Source organism: Oncorhynchus mykiss, chromosome 1 (assembly GCF_013265735.2).
Source record: "Oncorhynchus mykiss isolate Arlee chromosome 1, USDA_OmykA_1.1, whole genome shotgun sequence".
NCBI lineage: Eukaryota > Metazoa > Chordata > Actinopteri > Salmoniformes > Salmonidae > Oncorhynchus > Oncorhynchus mykiss.
The window spans coordinates 52498624-52504235 of record NC_048565.1 but is presented as its reverse complement, the minus strand read 5'-3'; the positions used below and the strand labels follow the sequence as shown (position 1 = coordinate 52504235).

Sequence of the window (5612 nt, the reverse complement as noted above, 5' to 3'; positions counted from 1 at the left end):
TCCCTGGTCATCCCTAATGCTTCTGATCTGGCGGACTCAGTAAGCACACGCTTCATTTGTAAATTATGTCTGAGTGTGCCCCTGGCTATCCATAAATAAAAACAACTAGAAAATGGTGCCATCTGGTTTGCTTAATATAAGGAATTTGCAATGATTTTGACTTTTGATACATAAGTATAATTAAAACCAAATACTTTTAGACCTTTAAAAAGTTGTATTTGACTGGGTGACTTTTACTTGAGTCATTTTCTATTAAGGTATTGTCACTCCCTGGCCATAGAGGTTTTTTATTCTCTATTTTGGTTAGGCCAGGGTGTGACTAGGGTGGGCATTCTGGTATTTTTTTCTATGTTTTTGTATTTCTTTGTTTTTGGCCGGGTATGGTTCTCAATCAGGGACAGCTGTCTGTCGTTGTCTCTGATTGAGAACCATACTTAGGTAGCTCTTGCCCACATGGGTTTTGTGGGTAGATGTTTTCTGTTTTGTGTATTGCACCTTGCAGAACTGTTCGGTTGTTGTTTTTCTCTCCAAGTATTCATATTTATTAAAAGGTATTATGAATACTTACCACGCTGCACCTTGGTCTTCTCCTTCTCAGGACAACAGCCGTTACAGGTATCTTTACTTTTAATAACAATTGGGTACTTTTTCTATCACTGGTTCCTGTACTAGCCTTGGCCCTTAGCCCTGCTCTCTAATCTGTAGATTAATGGAACATTATGGGGCCTGTAGGGCAAATGGATGTCAAATCTTTGGTCTATTTATCCTTTTGTACTGTTTTGGGCATGCTCTCAATTCAACAGATCTCTTTTCTTATTTGAGACTTGATTACAATGGTCTCCAGTTTATACTAGAGTTTTCAAGTAAAAGCCAGCGATTCCAGAGAAAAGGAAATCCCTAAAAATCCAACGACATGCAGACTGTAGGCTATCATGTCGTGTATTGTCTGACGGTCTAGTCTGTCTAATATTCTAGGATCTTAGGCTAAACCACCACATTGTGGTGCTGTTTACCATAACTCCCTGCCTCTCTTCTCAATATCCTGGCCATGTCTCTTTATCACAGTCGAAAGAGAACTAATGCTTTCCCCACTCGCAAAGAAGCTACCGCAGAACTTCCACATCTGACCCAGACATGCTCTCTCTCTCTGTCTGCCTGCCCCTCTGCCCCTATTCCCCTCTTTCATATCCATTTCCTTAAACCTCTCCAGTTGAAAGTAGCCAGTCTAGCCCTTAGCGCTCAGATGGCCGGCCAGTGTGTGTGTGTGTGTGTGAGAGAGAGAGAGACACAGCTGGCAAGTGTGTGCTGCAGTCAATGGACAGGGTAATCCCCTTCCACCAGATAGGCTAAGTGAAGTGCACACATTAAGGACAGACACATCTGGACCACCACATCTGCTGTCGGCTGCCCACTTTGGTCACGCTGGTCTGGGTACACCCTGCCATGCCAGCTTCGGGACAAGGGTCTCTTTTCTGGGATGGTGGCTGGCAGCAGCGGCCGCCAACCCAGGGGCATCCTCTCTCTCCTCTCCCAAAGAAGGGATTGGGCCCCAGAGGGAGTGGAGCAGGAAGGCAGAAACAGCTTTGGGGAATTCCAGCTGGTTTTGGAATTGGGTTGTGTGTTGGATTAGGAAGGAGCTGCTGGGAGTAGATAGGGTTGGTATTTTAGAGCAGGTAGTAGTAGGGGTCTGACAACTGGTGAGAAACGGAGGAAAGGCTACTGGAGAATCAGAGTAACATTTTGTCTCAGGGCAAGATGATGCAGGCGTGTCACATACGGTGCCTTCAGAAAGTTTTCACACCCCTTGACTTATTCCAAATGGATACACAAAAAAATAGTCTCGCCTATCTACACACAATAACCCATAATAACAGAGTGGGAATATGTTCATAGACATTTTTGCAAATGTATTGAACATTAAATACAGTAATATCTCATTTACATAAGTCAAGTTAATACATGTTAGAATCACCTTTGGCAGCGATTTACAGCTGTGACTCTGGGTCTTTATAAACTTTGCACACCAGGATTGTACAATATTTGCACTATTTTCTTTTTAAAATTCTTCAAGTTCTGTCAAGTTTGTTACTGATCATAGCTAGACAGCCATTTTCAAGTCTTGCCATAAATTTCCAAGACGATTTAAGTCAAAACTGTAACTAGGCCACTTGGGAACATTCAATGTCGTCTTGGTAAGCCACTCCAGTTAAGATTTGCCTTGTTTTTTAGGTTATTGTCCTGCTGAAAGGTGCATTTGTCTCCCAGTGTCTGTTGGACAGCTGACTGAACCATGTTTTCGCCTGTGCTTAGCTCAATTCCATTTATGTTTTTATCCTGAAAAACTTCCCAGTCCTTAACAATTACAAGGACACCCATACAAATTATGCAGCCACCACTATGCTTGAAAATATAGAGAGTGGTGCTCAGCAATGTGTTGTATTGGATTTGCCCCAAACATAAACACTTTGTATTCAGGAAAAAATTAATACACCATCTAAGGTGTAATTAATAACTTCACCTTGCTGAAAGGGATATTCAATGTCTGCTATCTACCAATAAGTACCCTTCTTTGTGAGGCATTAGAAAACCTCCCAGGTCTTTGTGGTTGAATCTGTGTTTGAAATTCACTGCTCAACTGAGGGACCTTACAAATAATTGTTTGTGTGAGGTACAGAGATGAGGGTCTACGTCCCGGGTCTACGTCCCGATCCGGAGCCGCCACCGAGGCTAGATGCCCACCAAGACACTCCCCCATGGAGTCAGGTTTTGCGGCCGGAGTCCACACCTGTGGGGGGTGGGGGGGGGGGGGGGGGGGGGGGGGGGGGGGTGTACTGTCACGCCCTGACCTTAGATCCTTTTTATTTTTCTATTTGGTTAGGTCAGGGTGTGATTTGGGTGGGCATTCTAGTTTTTCTATTTCTTTGTTGGCCGGGTATGGTTCCCAATCAGAGGCAGCTGTCTATCGTTGTCTCTGATTGGGGATCATACTTAGGCAGCCTTTTTTTTAACCTTTAGTTTTGTGGGATCTTGTTTGTGTGTAGTTGAATAAAAGTCAAATGTACGCCTACCACGCTGCACCTAGGTCCAATCCATCTCTCACCGATCGTAACAACAAAATGTGAAAGAAGTTAAAGGTTGTGAATACTTTCTCAATGCACTGTATATTCCATGTGGTCAGGTGATGCTGGTGCTGGAGGAAGCTAGCAGATATCTGCCTGTGCCTCTCACTATGGTTGATTCATTAGTGGCCATTTTAATCCTAGTCAATGGCTGTGGATGGATCATCCCTGAGTAATGATGCCCATAACGGATTATCCTGCCGGCAATTAGTCTCCCATCCAGCCGCTCTCTTCTCTAAGCCTCAGACCTGGGTTCACTTCAAATACTATTTGAAATCTTTCACATTTATTTTGAGCATTTGCTCTTGCCTGCCTGGAGTGACAAATGTGCAAGGTTATCCATTTTTGGGACTATTCTATTGGACAATAGCCAGGCAAGCACAATGAATTACGGATAAAGTATTTGCAATGACATCAAATAGTATTTGACCCAAGCTGGTATATGGGGGACTCGAAGAATGAGATTTACATTGTGGTTCCATTATTAGATAGCATCTTGGATTCCTTGTGGAGGGAGTGTCAAGGGAGGCTGTAGTGCTTATAGTGTATATTTACAAGGGTGTGTGTTTATGTATGTTTCTCCTCTAAAAACCTGTTGGTCTAAATAGCCTAACAAAGAAGCATTTGTTAAATGTACTTCCGTCGTCCTCCACATGTGGCTGAATATCCTTCTCCTCCTTCTCAGGTGCCATCCCGGGCTTCATGCTGGGTGTGTTCCAGATCCCTCTAAATGATTGTGAGGAGCTCTACAGGAGCTGGGTTCTGACGCCTTCAAGAAGAACGTCATCGTTGGCACCATCAAGATGGGCTGGAGCCATTTCTTCTGCGACTCGCAGACCTTGGAGCAAATCCTCAAGTGAGTATGGAATAGAATAGCTTCGTAGATTCAGAACAGCACAGCACGCTAATTTTGTCTCAAAGTGTATTGGAGGAGATTATCAAAGGTCCCTTCCTCGGGTATGGATGAAACGAGGACAGAGGAAGCAAGGATTCGAAGACTAAGTAACATTTTCAGACACAGCCTTCTAGTAAAAAAACTCATTTTTCCTTCTCTCCCACAGAGAAAATGGGCTCTGATCTGATGGTGGAAACATCAAGAAACCCCAAATGCCCAAAGTTAAGCTTTGTCACATGGCATGACTCATTACACTGTCTGGAGTGTGGTGCTGATGATCTCACACACACACACACACACCCACACACACACACACACACACACACCCTCTCATGGATGGCAAGGTGGACAATGAGGAAGGAAGGCCCTCACAATTTCTTAAAGGTCCTAGTAGTCATTTTTATTTCAATATCAAATCATTTCTCGGTAACAATTGAGTACCTTACTGTGATTGTTTTCAATTATGGTCAAAAATAAACAAAAATAGATTTTTAGCAAAGGGCAATTTCTCAAGCAAGATTTTTGCTAGGACTGCCTGGGAGTGGTCTGAGTAGAGAGGGGAAAACTGAAAATGTGCTTTTATTGGCAGAGAGATTTGGAACTCCCTTTCTTAGTGTTTTTACACGTAGTCCCTTTCAGCCAAATGTTTGTGAACTCAGTGCAGTTTGCAGAATTTGTTTGTGCAGTGTGAACACTCCAAAGGGACTCAAACCCCTCAAAAGAGCCCCGAAACTAACTGAACTTAGAGCCATCTCGAGAGGGGGTCTGAGTTTGGTTTTGGTTCGAGAGGGGGTCTGAGTTTGGTTCGAGAGGGGGTTTGGTTTTGGTTCGAGAGGGGGTCTGAGTTTGGTTTTGGCTCGAGAGGGGGTCTGAGTTTGGTTCGAGAGGGGGTTTGGTTTTGGTTCGAGAGGGGGTCTGAGTTTGGTTTTGGCTCGAGAGGGGGTCTGAGTTTGGTTCGAGAGGGGGTTTGGTTTTGGTTCGAGAGGGGGTTTGGTTTTGGTTCGAGAGGGGGTTTGGTTTTGGTTCGAGAGGGGGTTTGGTTTTGGTTCGAGAGGGGGTTTGGTTTTGGTTCGAGAGGGGGTTTGGTTTTGGTTCGAGAGGGAGTTTGGTTTTGGTTCGAGAGGGGGTCTGAGTTTGGTTTTGGTTCGAGAGGGGGTTTGGTTTTGGTTCGAGAGGGGGTCTGAGTTTGGGTTCCCTTTAATAGGACAATGTGGACATAAAGCTCCCCAGGTTCCCTTGTCATTATTCCCGCCCCACACCTAGATTACTGCAAACGTTGTTTCCCCTGGCATAAGCCCTCACATTGGTGCCAAAAGAGAGAAGATGATGATGTGCAGGTTCAAGCAAAAAACGTATTGCCGTTTTTGGATGTTGATTAACGATTGTCAAGGATGCTTAGAAATTCCAGAATATGTGTGGTTTTTAGTTCAAATGATTTGTTTTCAATATGTGATCTGTAGGCTAAGAGAGCTTCTCAAGCTGTTCAGTCGATTGTGGGGTTTGAATAGTGTGAAAAGACAACATATTTGGTGAGAATCACAACAAAATCTATTTTAGCTCTTAAAGGGGCAGTAGCCTACATTGAGTGTACAATTTTT

General features: G+C 43.9%; 1 long non-coding RNA gene across 1 annotated transcript; it reads left to right on the top strand.

Annotated features, from left to right (window-relative positions):
* The first annotated feature begins 472 nt into the window (after positions 1 to 472).
* On the top strand, positions 473 to 4897 carry LOC118964321. The gene is made up of 3 exons (XR_005051372.1): positions 473 to 615; positions 3805 to 3975; positions 4181 to 4897. It is a non-coding gene; the product is annotated as an uncharacterized LOC118964321 (long non-coding RNA).
* The last annotated feature ends 715 nt before the right edge of the window (positions 4898 to 5612 follow it).